This window comes from Stomoxys calcitrans, chromosome 1, assembly GCF_963082655.1.
Source record: "Stomoxys calcitrans chromosome 1, idStoCalc2.1, whole genome shotgun sequence".
NCBI classification, from domain to species: Eukaryota; Metazoa; Arthropoda; class Insecta; order Diptera; family Muscidae; genus Stomoxys; species Stomoxys calcitrans.
Window position 1 is genome coordinate 169,861,239 of NC_081552.1, and position 23,924 is coordinate 169,885,162.

The 23,924-nt window shown below is 40.0% G+C and overlaps 1 protein-coding gene across 2 annotated transcripts in view; it reads right to left on the minus strand.

The window, feature by feature from the left end:
- LOC106095928 (regulating synaptic membrane exocytosis protein 2) overlaps positions 1-23,924 on the minus strand; it is a 448,297-nt gene that overhangs the window by 308,203 nt on the left and 116,170 nt on the right. The window lies entirely within an intron of this gene.

A 23,924-nucleotide genomic window follows, 5' to 3' on the forward strand; every position in this document is an offset into this window, starting at 1 on the left:
TTTAGGTTTAGATAGCACAATTCATAGATTTAAGTAGCAGTAGTAAGTAGATTAAAATTTAAATTATGAGTATAGTTGATTGTAGTAGATAGACATTGTATTTAACAGGTGGGGGGTTTGCTATATTAGAATTAGTTGGTGTTGTATGTTGTGTCCCGCACTTATGGTTGTTGTGATGTTGCAATTGTGGGTCGAGTGTAGATTTGGTTTTTGAGTCGGTTGTTATTGTGTCACTTTGTATCTAAAATGTTAAATATATTAGTTCACTGTTTCAAAGTTTATTGTTGCAATGTTCACTCTAGTTATATATGTTTGTATGTATGTTCACTTTTTACTTTTCACTTCACTTGGGTTTTCACTTTGAGGGGGAGAGAATACGATGCGCGGGTTTGAGATTTAAAACGAGACTGATCTTTTTTTGGTTGTTGCTTGTCACTTGGACCCCGCGAAAACGGTCAACTTTCCAAGCTACAAGCAACAATTCCAGGTAAACAAATATGAAGTCAAGGCGGAATCAGCGATTAAGAACTTACTTCAATGTACCGTTATGCACAGTGGGTCATGTGCATACGTGAACGCATGTCTGCACATGGGTGCACATGACTTCATGTTCAAACGTACTTTGAACATTCTCCCCCTCCAAGTGACGAAGTGACATCTTACCTTTTTAATTTTGGTTTCTTGCCTGTGAGGTGACTGGGCCGACGAACACGTATCCCCAATCTGTCTCCTGGGCGAAGACGGCTCCCAATCCGGGTTGTACAACACCACTCCTCCGGAGGTGGGCGTAGGCATCGGCCCCTACCTCTACATCGATTGGTTCGTTGCCCCTAGGGTCAGCATCTGCCAAAGAAAGGGATCTTAGGCTGCTTGTGGGGTCGGGAATGATGGGATCTGAATAGGGTCGTCGCGGCAAATCCCGGGTCACCACTGCCCGGATGGTATACATGGTCCTCCTCGACGCATGCCTTGACCGAAGTCTTATTGTTGCCAGACGGTGCCCTCTGCGCTCTCTCGTTGGTATCCCCAGGCGAGTTACTGTGGCTGCCGCGATTCGGGTGATGGTCGATGCCTGGCACAAAAGTACCCGTACCCCAGCCCAATCGTCCTGCTCCTCGGGTGCCAATTCCACCATCGCCGTGGGTACAAAAACAGTGGCCCGGCTGTAAGGTATCTCGACCGGGGGAGGGCCTTGGACGATGGGCATCTGGTTGGCTGGTTCGATTGCAAGTTGCCGTGGGTTGGCAATCTCCATTGGGGGCGGGCTGTAGCTGCCGTATGTCTTCCTAAGCTGTGGGGCTCCATGCAGCATTGTGTGATGGCGGTAGTCGCATGTTCGGCAGGCAGTGACCACGGGGCAGTCTGGGGCCAGATGGCTGCGCGCCAGACAGTTCCGACAGTAACTCCGTCTCTCAACTGTCTCGTATCTCTGATACGGTGTCATTTGCCGGAACCGCGGGCATGACCGTATGGCGTGGTCCTCCTGGCAGAGGCCACAGGCATACTGCCAAGATGCGGGGCGATACCTGGGTTCCCGTGGGTCGAATCGAGGGCGTGTGGGTCTGGCGGGTCGTGGGGACTCTGGGCGAGGTAAATATCCGGCCATTATCTGTAACCAAAATCTCGTGAGTACCGTGTTTTGATGTGATTATGAATTGCTAGGGGTGTCTGAGAATAATTTGACAATCTTAGTTATGGGTCGACTGACTATGCCATTGGAAGTTCGAATATCTACAACTCGAGTGTTCTGATCAACACCGGGGTATGTTTTAAAAACTCGTCCTAACTTCCACTCGGTGGGATATCTCTCATCCCTGATGACAACTAAATCATTGACCTGTATGTTATCTTGCTGATACTTCCATTTGTATCTACGGTGAAGCTCATTTAAGTACTCTGACTTCCACCTCTGACAAAAGTTTTGGGATATAATCTTTAATCTCTTCCACCGATTTGCAAGCGTTATGTCCTCCTCTGAGATGTCGGGTTCTGCCGGGGTCAAAAGGGAAGAGCCTATAAGGAAGTGAGCTGGGGTCAAGGGTGCTAAATCGTTAGGGTCTTCAGAAGCTGGACTAAGGGGTCGTGAATTGAGGCAGGCCTCGATACGTGCCAATATGGTTGACAGTTCTTCGAACGTGAAGTTCATTTTGGGCATAGACTTCTTAAGGTGTATCTTGAATGATTTAACTCCTGCCTCCCACAATCCCCCCATATGGGGAGCTCCTGGAGGAATAAATTTCCACTCTAAATTCTGATGAGCATGTTGCTGAATGGCGCTGCTCTGTAAACTTTTCATAAACTCTTTCTGATCTTTCTTGAGCATTTCTGCTGCGCCTATAAAATTCTTTCCATTGTCGGAATATATCTTTTCTGGGCACCCTCTCCTTCCTATGAAACGAGCTAATGCCGCCAGAAATGATTGAGTCGATAAATCACTTGTTGCTTCTAAGTGGATGGCTTTTGTCGCAAAACAAACAAATATGCAGATATAACCCTTGGTTATTAAACACGCTCGTGCTGTTAAGCTTTTGATTCCGAAGGGTCCTGCAAAATCTACCCCTGTATTCGTAAAGGGTCTGGATAAAGTAGTACGCTCGGGTGGAAGAGATGACATAATTTGGGTCTGAGTCTTTAATCGATATAGGGTACAAACTCTGCAATTGTGTATAACTTTCTTGATCAACTGTTTCAATCTGAATATCCAAAACTCCGTACGGATGAGCCGGGTCATAAGTTGATTGCCTCCGTGCATTGAGACTTTATGAACAAATTCCACTAGAAGGAGTGCAAATCGCGAATCATATGGGATTAAGATTGGATGACGTTCGCTGTACGTCAAAGCTGGCGATTGAACTAAACGACCATTGGATCTAATTACTCCTTTTCTATCTATGAAGGGGTTGAATGGTAAAAGACTACTTCTAGGTGAAAGCCTTTTCTTTTGGGTCAAAGAACTGTATTCCTCAACGAAGTAATGTTTCTGAGTTGCCACTATAAGACGCATCTTTGTGTCTATGAGCTCTGGGCTGGTTATTTCTTGCGATGAAATTTTAAGTGAGGATCTAGTTGAACCTGTGTTACGCCAGAACCTAACTGCGTAAGACAAAACACGATATGCTCTAGCTAAAGACGAAAATCGAGTCAAAGGGTCATCAAAAGTGCCTGTTGCGAATACTTTAACTTGTTTTGCTTCAAGATTAGTGTCTGTATTAACTCGGTCTTGCGGCCACTGATCATGCGGCAATTTGAGCCACTGGGGTCCCGTCCACCATAAATTATGAGATATTAAGTCGTCAGGAGAACAGCCACGACTTGCTACATCTGCAGGATTAGATTCTGAGTCAACATGTTTCCAATTCTCACCACCGACGTTCTCTAATATCTCTGAAACCCTGTTACCAACGAAAGCGCTCCATGAGCATGGTGGCTTTTGTAGCCAGGCTAGAACGATTGTAGAGTCGGTCCAGAAATGGGTCGTAAACTTTGATAATCGAAGCTTAGGCACAATGGCATTTGCTAACCTTGATAACATAACTGCACCGCATAATTCTAACCTTGGCAGAGAGATTTTTTTAACTGGGGCTACTCGGGTCTTGGCTGCTAGAAGAAAAGTGTCTACAGTTTTATCGATGTGTTCAACGCGTATATAAATTGTGGCTGCATATGCGCTTTCTGACGCGTCGCAGAATCCATGTATCTCCACAATACTAGCAGGTGTAAACCGAACCCATCTTGGTATCGATACAGTGTCTATAGAATGGCTGCCTCTCACAAAGTTATTCCAGTTCATTTGAGTCACTGGCTTCAACGAGTCATCCCATTCTACCTTATCTAGCCAAACCTGCTGCATGATTAACTTGGCTACAACAATTACTGGCGCTAACCATCCACATGGGTCGAAAAACTTTGCTATCGTTGATAATACTTCTCGCTTGGTGCTCATTTGCCTTTCTTCAACTGTAGGGGCCGTAAAAGTGAAATTATCACCTGATATATTCCAACGAATTCCTAGGGTCTTTGTCGAAGAAGCTTCGGAAATATTTAACCAATCTATTGGAAGAAGCATGTCTTCATTTAAATCCTTTAACAAACGTGTGTCATTTGACGCCCATTTTCTTAGCTCGAAACCAGCTGATTCTAATGCGGAGGCTAATTCCTTCCTAGCTGCTGTAGCTTCTTCTATGGAGTGTCCGCCCGCTAATACATCATCGACATATAAATTTTCTTTAATAATTCTTGATCCTAACGGATGAGAATCTTTCACGTCTTCTGCTAACTGGAGAAGGGTCCTAATCGCTAAAAATGGGGCGCAATTTATGCCGAAGGTAACAGTTAAGAGTTCGTAATCCTCAATTGGGTGGTTTTCTGATTTACGAAAGAGAATTCTTTGAAAAGCTGTTTGATTGGGGTCTACTAAGATCTGACGATACATTTTTGTCACGTCTGCATTGAAGACGTACTTAAAAAATCTCCATTTCAACACTTGTAGCACAAGGTCTTGCTGAAGTATGGGTCCTGTATGTAAGATATCGTTAAGACTTTTCTTGTTTGATGTTGGGCTAGATGCGTTAAAAACCACTCTAAGTTTTGTGGTAACCCTATCTGGTTTGATAACTGCATGGTGAGGTAAGTAGTAGTGAGGGGTCTTGTATACGCTGTTTGGGTCTACCTTCCTCATGTGTCCTAATTCCAAATACTCTAATATGGCTGCATCATAATGTGCTTTAATATCCGGGGTCTTAGACAACTTTTTCTCCATTCTATGAAACTGTGCCAATGCGATGTTCCTAGATGAACCGATCTCTGAACAGCTTTTAAAAGGTAAAGTTACGATATATCTCCCCGCCTCATTACGTCGTGTTGTATTTTTGTAATTATTTTCGCAATAAATATCTTCTGCTGACCTCAAAACCTTTTTTGGGGTCTCTTCCACCTCCCAAAAGCGAGTGATTATCTTTTCTAATGATGATGCACTATAAAGTGTGATTTGTCTGTCGGATTTAGGGTCTTCCGTAATGGGTCCTCCTATGATCCACCCAAAAACGGTGTCCTGCGCTATAAGTGATCCAAAGGATTTCATAGTACCGCCTTTTGTGAATATAAGGGGTCCAATATCTAATCCGATTAACATGTCCACGGGTCGACTTTCAAAGAATCGGGGGTCCGCGAGACTAAGGTGTGCAAAATCTCCAAATTGATTTTGCCTTAAATTGTGTGTTGGTAAATGAGAAGGTAGGGTCTTTAAGACTGGTGCCCAAACCTCCAGCTCAAAACTAGGATTTACTCGTGAGCAAAGATTGAAGACGCAAGCTTTTGTCGATGTTTCAGAAACTGCGTCGCTTAAACCTGTGACGTGAATTAAATTCTTAACTGTTGGAAGTTGCAATTTGTTTCTAATTTTTTCTGATATGAAAGTTGATTGTGACCCAGGATCGATGATTGCCCTGGCATCATATCTATGTCCTCTAGATTTGATTTGAACTATTGCTGTGAACAAAAGTGTCTCTTTGGGTTGCGGAGTGGGTCTGATTTCCTGAAGTGTCAAAGTCGTTGAACAAGGTGCTTCTAAACAAGGTGTGGACTGTATATTTGGCGATACCGATGGTTGTACTAGGGTGGTTAAAACGGCAGCACTGGTACTAGGGCGTGCGTATTCGCTAACCGGTTGAGCTAGGGTGGTAGGATCAGTAGCACTGGTGCTAGGTCGTGCTTCCTGTCTACCGGGTTGAACTAAAGTGTTGAGAGCGGCAGCACTGGTGCTAGGTCGTGCTCCGCCTCGTTGGTGTGTGCCTGTTGTAGGGTACTGGCTCTGGTTGCCTTTATGTATCAAACTGTGGTGTCGTTGACTACATTCCCTACAACTAAAACGACTTTTACACTCCCTGACTCCATGATCCGAAGAAAGGCAGTTATAGCAAAGATGACCTGTCTTAACAATGTTTATTCGATCGTTGATCGACCTTTCTAGAAATTGAGGACATTCTCGCAAAGAATGATTGGATTTACAAAGTTGACAAACCGGTTTGTTATTCTGAGCATTATAGTGTGATTGTGTGTTGTTGCTGGGTCTTGAGCCCGTGTTCTTGAAATTGGGATTTACATTTGTTTGAAAACTATTAACTCGCTTTTCCCGCTTATCGTACTCCGATCTGGGTTGATTATATCTCGAATATTGTGGCTTGATATTGCCGACTGATTCTAGGGTCTTGAATTTATGGGTCAAAAATACATCTAGTTGATTCCACGATGGAAGAGACGAACAATCTGCTAGGCTGCTTTCGAATTCTTCTAAAAATATTCTTGGTAGTTTGGTTGACACAAGATAAACTAAGATTGGGTCCCATCCCCCCGTTTCTACTTCAAGGGTCTGTAAAGTTTGGGTACAACTACCTATAGTGCGCTGTAATTTCTGGATTGTTGACGCGTTATCAACGGAAACCGAAGGTAAATTAAAAAGAGCTCGCAATTGCTCATTTACCTGCATGCGTTTATTTTCGTACCTATGAACGAGATTTCTCCACGCTATGTCGAAACCCTCATGGGTCAGTGGAACATTGGAAATTATTTCGCGGGCTTCTCCTGCTGTTTTCTGGGTTAAGTGAAACAACTTCTCGACTTTACTTAATTTTGAATTGTTAATGTAAATTGCTGAAAATAAGTCCCTAAAGGTAGGCCATTCGCGATATCCCCCTTTAAAAACATCTGTGTCACAGGGCGGCAATCTTAGAGCTGGTGAAAAATCATTAGTGTCTCGCTGTTGGGTCATCGATATTCTCTCCTGTTTTTCTTGATCTTGTTGCTCGTTAAGGGCCAAAATTTCTCCGTTAAGAGAGCTTAAACACCGTTTATAAGTTTCTAGTGCCTGTTTGTAGCTATTTCGAAGCTTAGTTTTATCTATAGGTGTCTCATCCTTTTCCGGAATGCGATCCCTACAATCTAAGTATGCCTTCTTGATTTGATCCCATAAAGAATTGAGTTCTACCCGCGTGATTTCTAACGAATGTATATTATCATCCGACTTAGCCGCGGAGTAAACGGTCTCAAAATCCACTAAATCATCCACACAGTTTACAAATCTTTCGCGTAAATTCTTATCCATTTTGTAATTGGCTTGTATATGTTTTAAATAGGGTCAAAAAACTATAAAACCAAGGAAAATTTTACAACAAAATGTCCTAAAAAAAAAACTGGTTATTTGTAGAAATCAAATCTATTTCAAAAAAACCTAATGCGAGAAAAAAAATGTGTGTCTTGATGATGGGTCAAATATCTAAGGGTCAAACCTGAAACTTTTTACAAAATTCGTAATAAATGTTTTATCTGGGTCACTAGAAAAAAAAACAGGTTAATATTTCTGATGATATCGATTATACAATAGCCGCAAAAAATTGTAAGAAAAATTTTCCTTTCAAATCGCAATACACCAGCAATTTAATTCCGCTCGAATTAAAGTCGCAAAAAAAAAATTTATTTTTCTCCAAAAAAAATTAAACTTTCACTTTTCAAAATTTGGCATACAGAACTAGATGATTCTTTACAATAATACTGCTTTGACTCGTTGGGTCAATTTGCTTTCTGTATAAAAAACAACAAAGGATTGCACAAACAACCACAGTCCTTTCCGACCGTTTCCACTTAAATTTGTGCAATAGAATGAAGTTTTAAAATTGCGAAGACAAATGAGGCCAGCACGCAATATTATTTTCGTTATTTCTCACACAAAAACAATTCTTGATAAAAAAAACTTCTTCTTTTCTAAAAGCACTTCGATTTTTCTTAGACACTTTTCCTTTTCTTTATAAAAAATTTCAACAAAAAATCTCGTGGATGTCTGTCCCGAAAATCCTACACACTGCCTTGAAAGTAGGGTCTGCTATATTGGGTCAAATTCACTTGGATCAAATTAATTTGGGTCAAAATTAATCAGACAACCGAATTAGCGATTCATAATCAGAAAACGATCAAAAACAATATTAAAGTACGCTGGGTAAATGTATGAACTTTTCCTTTTTTGAAAAAAAGGTTATGTATGACGTAATACCCAAGCGCACTTTAATAGAAAAACAAAATGGTACTCACTTTGAAGCTTCTTTTTTGATGTGTGTGTATGTGTGTGTGTGTGTAGGTGGGCGCTTGGCTTGGGTCCAGAATTGTGTGTTGGCGCCTTTTGCAATTTTTGTAGCTTTGTGTCGTTAGAGTCTTGGATTTTGTTGTTTTAGTGTTTTTGATTTGATGAAGTTTTGGGAATTTAACCGTTGTAGCGGGTTTTTCCGTTTTTATCCCAGAGCGTAGATTTTTTGTTTTTGTGTTTTTACACGGAACGCACGAATTTGATTTTGTTGGGGTTTTTTGAAAATGCACAATATTTTATGTGTGATAGAAAAAGAAAGAATTAGTTTGGGATAAAATTTACAAATTTATCGAGCAACCCATAATTCTGTTTTAACACTTTAATTTGTTTTTTAAGTTAAAATACTGAAAAATTTATGATTTTTAGAGAAAAAAAATTTTCAAAATATGTAGAAAAAAATTAACATAAATTTTGGGTTGGACGATAAATTGTTAAATTTTTCAATTTTTTAGCTCTTTTTTTTCATTTTAACACAAAGAAACTTCTTTCAACAATTTAAAATTTTTTTGATTTTTTATAATTTTTGAAATTCCACTTTTTTCCACTTCTGTTCCACTGTGCGGGTCACTTTACGTTTTTTGGGTCACTGTAACACTTTTCTAATGGTTTATAACAAAATTTAATTAATTTTTGCAAATTACAAATTTAATTTAATTATTTTTATTTTTACACGGGTCACCCTGTTAATTTAATTAGTTTTTGTTTTATTTGAGTCTTTATGTACTTTAATTGTCACTTTGCAATTTGGTTATTATTTTCTTTTGTTATTTCGTTTTGATCTTCATTTGGTTGGAATATTTTATCAAATTTTCAATAAAATAAATGCCACAACCAAACGAAGAACACTGAGAGCCGCTATATATTTTTTAATTTGTGATTTGTGTATTATTTTGTTTTTAATAAATTGCCAAAATTGATCTTTTATGTGTTTTGATATTTTTGTGTTGGCCGTCCGTCCATACGTGTATGTATGTACGGTTGTGTGTAACCAACCCTTTTTTCGCACTTTTCTCTATTTCATTTGCTTTTAATTGTTGGGTCACTGCACTTTTGTTGTTGCGAATTTTTTTGTGTTTCGGTCACTGGGTCTTTTGAAATGAAAATGAATTATTTTTGGGCAGAAAACAGAAATTTTTTTGATTTTTGGTTTTTTAATTATTTAAAAAAACCACTTATCCGGCTCGAAGGACCAAATGTTTGGGGTCAAACTAAGGGTTTTGCCTTCCGAAATAAAACATAGGAAGTTTTATGTTTAAAATTCAAATGTGGTGGTGATTGTTTATTGTGGTGCTCTTTTCTATGTTATTTAAATTCATTAGTTATAAGTAGATCGTAGTGTTTAAGTAGCAAATATTTAGGTTTAGATAGCACAATTCATAGATTTAAGTAGCAGTAGTAAGTAGATTAAAATTTAAATTATGAGTATAGTTGATTGTAGTAGATAGACATTGTATTTAACAGGTGGGGGGTTTGCAATATTAGAATTAGTTGGTGTTGTATGTTGTGTCCCGCACTTATGGTTGTTGTGATGTTGCAATTGTGGGTCGAGTGTAGATTTGGTTTTTGAGTCGGTTGTTATTGTGTCACTTTGTATCTAAAATGTTAAATATATTAGTTCACTGTTTCAAAGTTTATTGTTGCAATGTTCACTCTAGTTATATATGTTTGTATGTATGTTCACTTTTTACTTTTCACTTCACTTGGGTTTTCACTTTGAGGGGGAGAGAATACGATGCGCGGGTTTGAGATTTAAAACGAGACTGATCTTTTTTTGGTTGTTGCTTGTCACTTGGACCCCGCGAAAACGGTCAACTTTCCAAGCTACAAGCAACAATTCCAGGTAAACAAATATGAAGTCAAGGCGGAATCAGCGATTAAGAACTTACTTCAATGTACCGTTATGCACAGTGGGTCATGTGCATACGTGAACGCATGTCTGCACATGGGTGCACATGACTTCATGTTCAAACGTACTTTGAACACGGTTCATAACCTGATATAGCTGCCATATAAACCGATCTTGGATTTTGACTTCTTTACCCCTAGAGGTCGCAATTATTATCCGATATGCCTGAAATTTTGTACGACGGATCCTCTCATGACCATCAACAAACGTGTTTATTATGTTCTGAATCGGTCTATAGCCCGATACAGATCCCATATAAATCGTTCTCTTTATTTTACTTCGTAAGCCCCAATGGGCGCAATTCTTATACGAATTGGCTGAAATTTTACACAGGTCTCCAACATATAATTTAATTGTGGTCCGAACCGGGCCATATCTTGTTTTCTTTCTTATATATTTGCGATGTTTTATTGTAGCCCCAATGAACGTTGCACCTAATGTACATCTCAACATATTCATTGTATGTTTGTCTAGGCTCCTGTGTGGTTTGTATCTATCCCTGTTATCTCGAATCCTTAATAATGTTTACCAGCCCCAGGCTAAGAAATTTCTCTTGAATTGACTTTTTTCATTACGGAGGCATGCAGTAAAAGCAAACACATCATGTCAAATTATATTTGAGTTCATTAGAATATCAGAACTAAGCTTTCCCTAGAAAAATAGAGAAAAACAAGTCATTCAAGTTCTTTTTAAAAACTGTATTAAAAACAATAAATCAATAAAGGTTCCGTTCGTGTGTTTCAAACACACACTTATTTTGGAAGGACTTAAGGCTCTTAGAATTTTACACAAACACTTAAAATTTGTGTAGGTCAGTTGGGATTGTTAAAAGGCAAATTTGGTATATGTTTTGATATAGCTGTTTTGACTTTCAAGAACAATGTCACATATGATCTAAATTGGTTCATATTGGTTCTTGAGCCTTTAGAGGACGCAATTTAAACAAGGACTTGCTCTTTGATTTCCAATATCCATGTCAGGAATGGCTCGAATTGATCCATAACCTAATATACAATAGCTCTCATACAATCCAATATCTTGATTTCAGGCCTTGAGTACCTAATGTAGGCAAATCGTATCAAAATATAAAAATAAATCTGTTGGATTTAATGCTTCATATCTTATTATCATTTTTAAGTTCCTTCCTTAGAGCAAAGAACATGGTGCCCTCCACCATGAATCGCAATGTGTTCGGCCCCACCGAACTTAGCACATTTTTAACTTATTTTTATACCCTCCACCACAGGATGGGGGCATATTACTTTCGTCATTCTGTTTGTAACTCCTCGAAATATTCGTCTAAGACCCCCCTTGATCGTCACGACATTTTAAGTCGAACTAGCCATGTCCGTCCGTCTGGCCGTTCGTCTGTCTGTCGAAAGCACGCTAACTTTCGAAGGAGTAAAGCTAGCCGCTTGAAATTTTGCACCAATACTTCTTATTAGTGTAGGTCAGTTGGGATTGTAAATGCGCCAAATCAGTCTATGTTTTGATATAGCAGCTATATAAACCGATCTTGGGTCTTGACTTTTTGACCATCTAGAGGACGCAATTCTTATCCGATTTGGCTGAGATTATGAACGTGGTGTTTTGGTATCACTTCCAACACAAGTGGTAAGTATGGTTCAAATCGGTTCATAACCTGATATAGCTGCCATATAAAACGATCTTGGGTTTTGACTTCTTCAGCCACTAGAGGGCGCAATTCTCATCCAATTTGTCTGAAATGGTTTTGTCTATTTGGTTTTTTTCACGAAACCAATACGCATGTTAAAATATGGTTTCACTACTCACAGTGCGATAGAACCAAAAAAAAATAGTAATTCCATTTGAGAACGGATGATGATACTTTACTTTAAATGGCTATGACATTCGTCACATTAGCCGAACGTAGAATAGCCATTCAAACGCCTCGAACTTCTGCGCTCCATCTAAAATCTCTGACACCAAATTTCGAGATGCTTTTTATCACTCACTCACTTTCCATCGGGCTTTTAGTCGTCCCGGTATGAGTGTACCAACGTGATCGCCCTCAAAAGACTTCTTTGCTAGAGCTTCTTCTTCCATTCTAACAACATGACCTAGCCAACGCAGCCGTTGTATTTTGATACATGTAACTATGCTATCGTCGTCATACATCTAGTGGTTCACACGATGCCTTTATTCTCCATTAATTCTTCTATTAGGAAGAATCTTTCTCTCAAACACTCCAAGCATTGACTCGTCTGCTTTCACAAGTATTCATGCCTTGGAACCATATAACAACACGGGTAGTATCCGTGTCTTGTATAGTGTAATCTTCGTCTATCGTGAGATGGCCTTGTTTCAAAACTGCTTGCCTTATGCAAAGTAGCATCTGTTTGCCAGTATGATTCGTCGCTTTATCTCAAACCTGGTGTCATTCGTTTCGGTTGCCGGTCGGGGGTGCCGAGGTAGAAAAAGTTGTGGTTCCCAACTTTCTCCATTTTCTTTATCTGATTGGTTGTACAGAAACGTTTTGGGAGTTGAAACCATCCATTTCGTTATATCTCCATTTACTACCAGACCCATTTTCACTGACGCTCTTTCGATTCTTTCAAAGGGTAGTTACTACTTCCGGTGATCGACCTATGATGTCGATATTGTCGGCATAGGCAAGTAGATTGTGTTCTCTTGTGATTAGTGTGCCATATCTATTCACATCTGCATCTCAAATAATATTCTCCAGCAGGATATTAATGAGATTTCACGATTGGCTGTCTCCTCGTCTGAAACCTCGTTTGGTATTAAATAGTTCCGAGAGTTTCTTTCCTATTCTTACTGAGGAACGCGTTTCCTATTCTTAATATCAGCAAGTGTCATCATGCAGTGTCTTATTAATTTTGCAGAGATACCAAACTCAGACATGGCTTAAATACCCTTTAACGTATAGGGGTGTCAAAGGCGGTTTTGTAGTCAACAAAGATATGTTAGGTGTTGATTTGTCCTTGTCGGGTCTTTTCCAGGATTTGGCGCAGTGTGAATATCTGGTCCATGGTGGATTTACCAGGCCTAAAGTAGCATTGATAGGGCCTAATTATCTCATTGACTTTAGGCTTTAATCCTTCATACAGTACGCTCGAGAGTATCTTATATGCGATGGAGAGGAGACTTATTCGTCTGTAGTTGGCACATTCCATCTTGGCTCCTTTCTTGTGTACGGGACATAGTATGCCGAGTTTCCAATCCTCAGGTATACGTTCTTCTTCCAAGATTGCGCAGACTAGCTGATCCATACGCCTTATCAGCGTGTCACCTCCAGTCTTAAATAGTTCAGCGAGTAACCCCTCGGCTTCTGCTGCCTTGTTGTTCTTCAGACGGGTCACTGCTACTTGGACCTCATTCTGAATTAGGGGTAAACACTTAATACCACCATCAGGGATTGTTGCTGAGGTATCTTCTTTGCCGCCACCGTCGAACACTACCATTTGAGTAAAATGTTCTTTCCATATCCTCAGCACGCTTTCTGTGTCAGCTACCAGATTTCAGTCTTTGTCTCTGCAGAAGGTTGTGCCTACACCAAAGCCATCGGTTTGATTTTGAATTCTTTGGTGGAATTTCCGGACTTCATTCACGTCTTTTCATTTACTTTTTCGTTCTGCCTGACATCTATCACAATGTGATCAATATAATTCCTCTAGTTTTGATCGATTGACAGTCATGTGGCTTGTGAATATTTTTATGTTGAAATCTTGTGCTGATAACTACCATATTTTATTGGAGCGGCGAAATCTACTAGACTCGGACGTTATCTCGTGGAGGCTAAGCTTTCCGACTGTTGGACCAAACATGTCCCTATCTCGGCATTAAAATCACCCAGAACGATTTTAATATAATGGGCGGGTCACATTCTCTCTAGGCGCTTGGTCTCTTCTATAAAATCAGCTGTTTTCAATTAATTGGCAAATGAATCGAGTGACAAAGAGAAAACAAAGTAAGTGGTCTAGGCCGATATTGCATTTACATGTACTTTTTTTTTAATTCTATTAAAAAAATATCGAATCAATTAACTTTTTAATTAAAAATTTCAATAAATTACATTACATGCTTGTAAAATTGAGAGATATGATGACATATAAAATTTTTTGAAATATTCATGACATTTTTGAGCGTTTTTTATGTTTTAAAACAGCAGAAAATATTTGCTATTTTAGAGACAAATTACTGCTGTCCCAACTTCAGCAGACTTTCTGCTGTAACAGCAAAAGTTTTTGCTGTTTTTACTAACAAAATTCTCATAGTGTATGTATTCTTGATCACCATGACATTTTAAGTCGATCTAGCCATGTTCGTCAGTCCGTTCGTCTGTCTGTCTAAAGCATGCTTACTTTCGAAGGAATAAAGTTAGGCGCTTGCAATTTTGCACAATCACTTCTTTTTAGTGTAGGTCGGTATGGATTGTAAATGGACCACATCGGTCCATATTTTGATGTAGCGGCCATACAATACGATCTTGGGTTTTCACTTCTTGAGCTTCTAGAGGTCAAAATTCTAATCCGATTTGGCTGACATTGTGCACGGGGTGTTTTGGTATGAACCGATTTCATTCATACTAAGAACAATTGTTGGTTCTTAGTATGAATGAAATCGGTTCATAACCTAATGTAGCTGCCATATATACCGGTCTCCCGATAAAATTTCTTGAGCGTCTAGAGGGTGTAATTCTTATAAGCTAAAATTTGGCACATATGGTTTTGGTATAACTGCCAACATCTGTGTCGAATATGGCCAAACGGTTCATAACCTATTAGCAATTTCGGTTGAAATTTTGCACATGTCGTTTTGGTACGACCTCCAACAACTGTGCCAAGTATGGTCCAAATCGGTTCATAATTTGATATAGCTGCCATATAAACCAATCTCCCAATTTGATTTTCTGAGCCTCTGAAGGGCGCAATTATTACTTGATTTGTCTGAAAAATTTCAATGATTTCTAACAGTCATGACAAGGTCGGACTATATCGGTCAATAACTTGATATGGTTCATATTTTTTTGAACAAGTAAAGGCGTGCGAAGTTAGGCCGGGCCGTATTTTGAGAACCCACCACCATGGATTCTGCTAAAAATGTATACAAAGTAAATTTAGTTGAAGGGCATAATTGTATTCTACATACCAAACTTCAGTCAAACCAGTAAAAATTAAAGCTTCTGGGAACCGAATAAAAATGATCGAGAGACCGGTTTACATAGGATCTGTATCAGGTTGTAGACTGATTTGGACTGTACTTGGCACAGTTGTTGCAAGTCATAACAGAACACTACATGCAAAATTTCAGCCAAATCGGAAAAAATTGCGGCTGGTAAGGGCTCCAGAAGTCAAATCGGGAGATTGGTTTATATGGGAGCTATATCTAAATCTGAACCGATATGGCCCATTTGCAATCGATCTACATCTGTGCAAAATTTCAAGCGGCTAGCTTTACACGTTCGACCGCTATCGTAATTTCGACAAACGGACGGACGGTTAACGAATGGAAAAAAAATTGCCGTATACCTGATGCATCTTCAGAGGTAGAGTTTTAAATTTTCTCAAATATGAGTGAATGGAACCTGTTTTTCAACCCATTAAATTTAATCATGCATCTCACCTGAGCCTCATCGCAAACACAAAATTAATTTAAACTACAGTATTCCAAAAAATTACTTTTTAACAACATCCATGTAATAGTCTTCATAAACATCTCGCATAAAATTATGAGAAAGTTGTCGAAACACGCGCAAGTGTTTTTCAAACAACCCTGGGATGCCTTGTGCAGAGCACCACACTTTATTCTCAAAGACCACATTAAATGCAATTGTTGGTCCAAAAAGCGTCAGTTTGGCTCACAGAAGTACCCATGAACCATTTCAGTAGTACTTGAAGAGCAGGACTAAAATTTACAACGTAATAAAGTGCAAGTGTATGAGCGAAACACTTTGTGTTCCCACACTTTTTCATTATGGCCGGTTGTGCATACATAAATAAGTCCTGGTTAAATTTACATAAACAATTATTTCCGGCGTTTTGAGCTGAAAGCTGAAAAGCCCCAACAGAAACAGCAGAAACAACAAAGAACAACATTTGTGAGTTTTCTATTTGATGTTTGCAATGAAGACTTTTTTGCACATTAGGTGGAAAAAGTTCTTTTCAGCAATTGAATGCACAAGGTGAGAATTCACATCCACAATGGGCTTTGGATTAGGTAGGGAAGTGCCTTTAAATCATACAAGCACTGGCTTGCAAATGAAGGACAAGTAATCCTATTAAGAGATACGCTCATTGTGTGAACACTTTCCTAAGTGAATTTTCCCAAATGGGATTTTTTCAATTTAAAAGCAGAAACTAAAAGCGATTTGCTTTGTCCGGGCCTTTTATATTATCTGGAAATATGCCCATGGACATTCCATTACGGAACGTAGGGCAAACTTCTCCGATATCGTTGGTTGCTGTTTTATTAAACTTAATGATAAGCGACCTCCGCACTCTGGGGAATTCGTTCAATTCAAAATTGAAAGTAATAATAAAATAGTATGCACCCCAATCGAAAGTGTATAAAATTCTCTTAAAATTCTTAGGCCATCTAACCTGGTTCATAAGGGCGATTTTTAAGAGCTATAGGAAAGTTTTTCAAAAAAAAAAATTAATTTCAAAAAAATTAATATTTTTTAGTCCAATTTTTGCATACTCTTTCCAACATTTCGGCTGGTATCTCACGAATAAATGCTTCAATGTTGACTTCAAATCCCGTGCTTGTCTGTATAGACATGAGCTTTGACATAGCCCCACAAAAAAAACAGTATAAAGGCGTTAAATTGCATGATCTAGGCGGCCAATTGGCCGGTCCCGAACGTGAAATAAAATGTTCACCGAACTCGGCTCTCAATAAGTCCATTGTTATGCATGCTCTGTGGCATGTAGCACCGTCTTGTTGAAACCACATGTCATTCAAGTCAAACTTTTGCATGTTGTGCAAAAAAAGCTGGATATCATCTCACGACAGCGCTCACCATTCACAGTTACGTTACGATTCGTATCATCTTTGAGGAAGTACGGTCCAATGATGCCACCAGTCCATAAACCGCAACAAACTGTGACTTTTTCTGAATGCATTGTTAGTTCTTGTAATGCTTCTGACTGATTTTCACTCCAAAATCGACAATTCTGCTTATTTAAATTCCCATTGAGCCAAAAGTGAGCGCGCGATGAACTTTTTTAATACAGCAAGCATTTTGATAATAAAATTCAACGATTTGCAAGTATTGTTCGTTTGTAAGAAGATTCATGGTTAAATAGTGGACCAAACTGATGATGCGTGACAGTGAAACAAAACACAACCCAGTGTTGCCAAAAAATTGTAACTAAAAAATCATCCTTTATAAAGGGTGATTTTTTTGAGGTTAGGATTTTCATGCATTAGTATTTGACAGATCACGTGGGATTTCAGACATGGTGTCAAAGAGAAAGATGCTCAGTATGCTTTGACATTTCATCATGAATAGACTTACTAACGAGCAACGCTTGCAAATCATTGAATTTTATTACCAAAATCAGTGTTCGGTTCGAAATTTGTTCATTCACCGTAACGTTGCGTCCAACAGCATCTTTGAAAAAATACGGTCCAATGATTCCACCAGCGTACAAACCACACCAAACAGTGCATTTTTCGGGATGCATGGGCAGTTCTTGAACGGCTTCTGGTTGCTCTTCACTCCAAATGCGGCAATTATGCTTATTTACGTAGCCATTCAACCAGAAATGAGCCTCATCGCTGAACAAAATTTGTCAAAATTTGAACACATTTCAAAATTTGAATATAATAAGTTGTAATTTGGCAATTTGTAACAAAGGCGACAAACAACCATTTATTACCAAGGATAGGTAAGAGGTACTCGATGTTATCTTTGTGCACGAAAATACCAGCGGTTGGATATGTGACTGTTAAGTATTGGATGATCATTGCTTCATTAGTTTCAGACGTCAATCATGAAAAATATGGAGTTTCTAGGCATCAGCACTGCCGTAAGAAAGTTTATAAAAAACTTACTTACGGCAGGCTTGTGCTCTGTAAGATGGGTCAACAGATTATATCCTCAAGGAGGTGTGCTGTTTCCTCTACTTTGGAATATAGCCATTAACAATATATTACTTTCTCTGAAAGAGAATGGTGTAAAAGTGATCGCATATGCTGATGATGTGGCTCTTGAGGTTATGGGAGAGTTTCCTAGCACTTCAGGAAGCTCTACGTGCCACAGCAAAGTGGGCCACCAAAAGTCGTCTAGGTATAAATCCATGCAAGACAGAAGTAGTTCTTTTCAGCAAGAGATTCAAAATACCTACAGTGGCACCTGTCTCCTTGGGAGGAGAAATCGCAAAATACCTGGGTGGTTTGCTGCACAGGAAATTGAACTTCAAATTCAACACTTTGGAAAGGCAAGAAAGGCAACTCTTGTCCTATACACATGCAATTGGGCCATTGGCAAGAGTTGGGGATTTAGACAGCGCCTCATGCATGGGCCTCTAGCACTTCAGGAAGCTCTACGTGCCACAGCAAAGTGGGCCACCAAAAGTCGTCTAGGTATAAATCCATGCAAGACAGAAGTAGTTCTTTTCAGCAAGAGATTCAAAATACCTACAGTGGCACCTGTCTCCTTGGGAGTAGAAATCGCAAAATACATGGGTGGTTTGCTGCACAGGAAATTGAACTTCAAATTCAACACTTTGGAAAGGGCAAGAAAGGCAACTCTTGTCCTATACACATGCAATTGGGCCATTGGCAAGAGTTGGGGATTTAGAGCGCGCGTCATGCATGGGATATATACTGGTGTGTGGTTTTGTGGTCTGGTGGACGGCTCTTCAAAAGTCCAAAAGTTCTGTTCAATAGTCACCCGGATCCAAAGGATAGCTTGTTTGCGCATCACAGCCGCACTGAGGACGACTCCATCTGATGCACTAAATTTAATGCTACATCTCAGGCCCCTGTACATCGTGGCTAGACAAATTGCTGCGACCATTGCCGTGGGGCAAAGGGAGCTTTCTCTTTGGTCATGCGGCGGACGCTGTGTTATCCTTGATTAAATTTCCGATATTCCAGGCAGTGTGGATTACACCCTGCCTGAGCCGCTTTGTGATAAAAAGCACTGTACCACTATTCCTGATGGAATCGATTGGAACTACGATATCCCTGGTAATAGAAGTTACATAGAGTTCTATACGGATGGATCTAAACTAGATGACCAGGTGTGCCTTGGGCTCTACTCTGAAGAACTACGATTGGTCATAATAAGAAGGTTACTAAACCATTGTAGTGTATTTCAAGAGAAGATCCTTGCAAATTAGGAAGTGGTAGAATGGCTAAGATGTTATGGCATTTCACCTTAGCCGACAATTTGCATAAGTATTTTCTCAGACAACTAAGCGCCCAATTAATCTCGGGAAATATAGTTTTGAGTCCAATAACCGCCCTCGACTGTCGCGGATCTCTCAACGAAATGGCTAAACAGTTCAAAATTCACCTGTTCTGGTTGCCGGGCCACAGGAATAGCCCAGAGAATTGAATAGCAGAAGAGCGTGCGAGACTAGATACTGCCTTGCACATTACAGGGGATCTGGAATCTATGGGTTTGCCTCTAGCGACATGTAAGCTAAGTCTTCAGGATGAGGACTGAAGGGTAACGAATGGACACAAAGTGGGCCTGTCTAGACTTGAAGAGGTCTACCGCTTTGCTGGCGCTGACTAGCACAGAGTTTCAGTCATTGTGTCCGTCGTGACAGGTCACTATCTGATCGGAAAACATGTTGACAGACTAAAGGTGGAAAGTAACGACTTTTGCAGAAACTATGAGTACGGCGAAGAAGATCATCTGCTGTGTGTGTGTTCCACTTTAGGTTCTCATTTCATTGAGAAATTGTCTGATTAAGCGGATGTCAATATTACTAAGCTGTCGGGCTTTTTAAAGCGATCGAAATGGTTCTAGGGTAGGAACTGAAAGACATCTTTCTACTCCTATTCCGAACGCAAAACGTCTAAGTGAGTGTGAGAGCAAACTGACACTTAAACCTAACCTTACCCAACCAATCTCCACAACCTAGTCGTCACCACAGGACCTCCAAATGGCCGTTTCCATATGTGTGCAGATTGACATAAAAAACCAGACATTTCAATAACCAACAGCCTGAGGGTTTTCTCTCGCAATATTTGTGACGACAAGTGTTGCCACTCAAGAAAATCAAATGTAAGTATTTTAAAAATGTAATTATTTTCTAAATGTGATTGTTTTTTAATCTTTTGGTAAAATTACTTTTTTGTTAAAATTGTAGTTAAGATTCTGATGAAGATCACCGGCAGTGCTCGAAATATTGGCAAAAATTACAAATAAAACAATTAAATAAAACACCAAGACCTGATTTTGGAAATTGTTCGATGACCTCGAGCCAAATCATGAAGACAAAGTTATAAAATTAATTCCTGCCAAAATTTAAGAAAAATCCGAGCAATACCTACCAAATGTTCTACAAGCCAAAAATGCGGTATATGTTACTATTCACACCACCGAAGAGTTGGCTATTTTTCTATTCCATTTGCAATACATTAAATTATACATTTTCAAACATGCAAAGTATAAATACTAGATTGTCCTTTGATGAAATCACTCTATTGCCTAAAGTTCAAAGATGGCTTAATATATAGTACCATTTATACCGATCTTCCGATAAGAAATCTTAAGTTCATAGGAGTCGTATATACTTTTGTCCCGATTACAATGAACAATTGTGCTGAATTTGGATAAACCGATCTCCCTATTTAAGGGTTCGTACCCATTTTCGCCGTTGGCGTTAGTTGCAAACACCCCTTCATATCTGAGTATATACCAGATCTGAACATCTTTGTATGCAGCTGCCACATGACCCTTTTTCCGATTGAAGGAATTAAACAGGTGCATTTGTATCGCACAAAAGCCGCATTTTTTACCCAGAATTTACGAAATTTGGTAGAGATCCATTAACGCATGTTCCAGTTAGTGTCAATATCAGAACTTACGCCTTTTTTCTAAAACTTAAAGCACTGTATCAGTATTTAGTTCCTCCAAATCAATGGTTATATTCTGCAGTCTCAACGAATACACACACAGATAAAAAATATTTTGAAAAACAACAACTTTTTTCGAAAAAGCGACGACGAAATTTGAAAATTTTCCTGCAACAATTTATTTTGAATTTCAACGAACCAAAATACAAATTTGTTGTTGAAAGTCACTCTTTTCAAGCCAACATAACAACAATATGTCTATAAGCAAGAAAAAAAAAAACATTTAACCAGCCACCTCATCTGCTTTGCTGCACAGCTTCGGCGTGGTGGTGTTTTTATTACCTTTGTTTGGCTCGCGGTGCTTGTCTCGTTCGTTTACTGCTTTGCTCGCAGGTTTTTTCTCTGTCACTCTCTTCTCTCTCTCTACTATTATCCTAAAATCCAATTTTATTAATTTTTCCGCCGCGTGATTTGAACTCATCATGTCATGTTCGGTAGTCTTGCACGCATCCTCTAGCCTACCGACATCACTTTATTCATGCTGAAATAACTCCATAAGCATTATTCAATTTTAAAGCAATGGAAAAACCACTTTTAAAAAAATTTGTTGGTTAATGGCATGGGAGTCTTGTGTGCTATGTGGTAGTACACGCATTTTAGCAATTAGGTTAGGTTAGGTTAAAAAGAGGGTGCAGATATTAATCCGCCCCATGCCACTATGGACATACACCTAAGCCAGTAATCGGCTTGTTGTGCGCTCCAAAAATAATAAAGTAAAATCCTTAATTGTTTTCAATACCACTCCCCTATGTTGGTTCATGTCTGGTATTGTGTCTCCACCTAAGTGCCGGTATCTGTTAGACGCGAAAGCCGGGCGATAACAAAGGAAATGCTCCAAAGTCTCATCATCTTCCCCGCATACCCTACACATGCTTTCACTTGGCTCACCGATTTTACATAAGTGAGCTCATAGTCCTATGTGACCTGTTATGATACAAACAGCTATACTGGCCTCCTTGTTTCCTTTCAGTATAAGCCTCGTCTTCTCACGATCTGGATCCCCCCCCCCCCCCCATAGGATTTTCGCCGTCCTACCGACCGTTTCGCTGTTCCACAATGTTGGATGCGCATTCGTCGCCCACTCCCTTCGGGTTAACCAAGTTTATTGACGGCAGTTCTCTTGCCTTCACTGCCAAATCGTCTGCCCTTTCATTTCTCCTTACTGCGTTATGACCCGGCACTTAAACGATGCGGATTTTGCCATCTTCAGAGAAGGCGTTAATCTCCTTCTCCACTGCAAGACTATTCGTGACCTTACCGTCCTGGATGTTATTGCCCTTATGGCAATTTTACTGTCGGAAAAGATGTTCACACTTGACGTCCTCGCATTAGCTCAACGCCAATTCACCGTACTGTATTATGGTCAGGCAGTCTAAAACAGATCTCAGTCCCTTGGTTCTCAATGTAAACCCCAGGCCCCCTCTGTGCCCTTGTAGCATGATTTTCCAGACGGCAATACTAGGGTTCCGTCAGTCCAAGACTGTGCTGCTGGCAGCAGTGCCTCTCACTCGACTTCAAGTGTCGTCTTATGTATCCGATGGGAACTCTCTTCCCTTCCTTCCAGATTACCTATCGTCGGCTCGATTATACCGCGATGGTATGAACTGCTCCCATCCTCAATCCATTCTCTCATCGCCTTAAGTCTTATAGCCGCAGTGGCTGCCTCAAATATAAACTGCATGTCAATGGGTCGGATATCTAGAATAGTCTCCAGTGCCCTAGTGGGCGTGGTTCTCATCGCTCCTGCTATGCCAAGACCACATGTTCTCTGAGCTTATTGTATAATCCTAATGTTGCACGTTTTTCTCCATAGCAGTTCACCAAACTACTGATGCGTAAGTAAGTATTGGTCCCATCACGCTTCCGTAGAGCCAGTGGACTATCCTCGGATTCAGACCCCATTTCGAGCCTACGGCCCGTCTAAATAGTGCCCAACATCTGTGAGCCTTTTCAGTACGCTCCTGAATGTGGCACTTCCAATTCAGTTTCCTGTCCAAGATCACTCTGTGTTAACGTTGAGACCTCTGGGTCTAGCCCAGTCATATGCCATATGCAAAACCCTTTCGGCCCTTCTGCATAGCTCGTTCGGATCCTTACCTCTTAGAAGTATTATAACATCGTCTGCGTAGCAGACGGTTTCAAATCCCTCCTCAGTCAGCATCCGTAATAGGTAATTTATGGTGGTCACCCATTGGAGTGGCAATAAAATGCCCCCCTGTGGCGTGCCCTGTGCCACTTTCTCCCTTATATCTATGCCATGGGACCGGGGTTCACCCCGTACTGGTCTAAGGATTGGATCAGTGTGTCGGTCCGCACATTGTTAAAAGCCGCCTCGATGTCAATGCATACCACCAGTGTGTACGTTTTGGCATTTAAGGATTCTCCTATTTCATGCACAACCTCGTGCAGGGCAGTCTCCACCGACCTTCCCTTGACATAGGCATGCTGTTTGTATTTGAGCAGTTCGCTGGATGTCATACTCTTTATCATGGTGTCCACAATACGTTCCATGGTTTTGGGTAGAAAGGACGTAAGGCTTATGGGTCTATAGGCCTTTTGTGTCTCGCATAACTTACCTTGCCGGTATTGGGTATAAAAACCACCCTTGCCTCCTGCCAGGCTTTCGGAGTATATGCAAGTCCTAGGTACGCTGTGAAAATTTTGACCAGACGAGGCGCCAGATAGTCTGCCTCTTTCTGTAGTAACGCCGGAAATATTTCATCAGGTCCAGGTGACTTAAATGGTTTGAAGCTCAAGAATTCCTTCACCATAAATTCCGTAATTATAAACCAAGATTCCAAT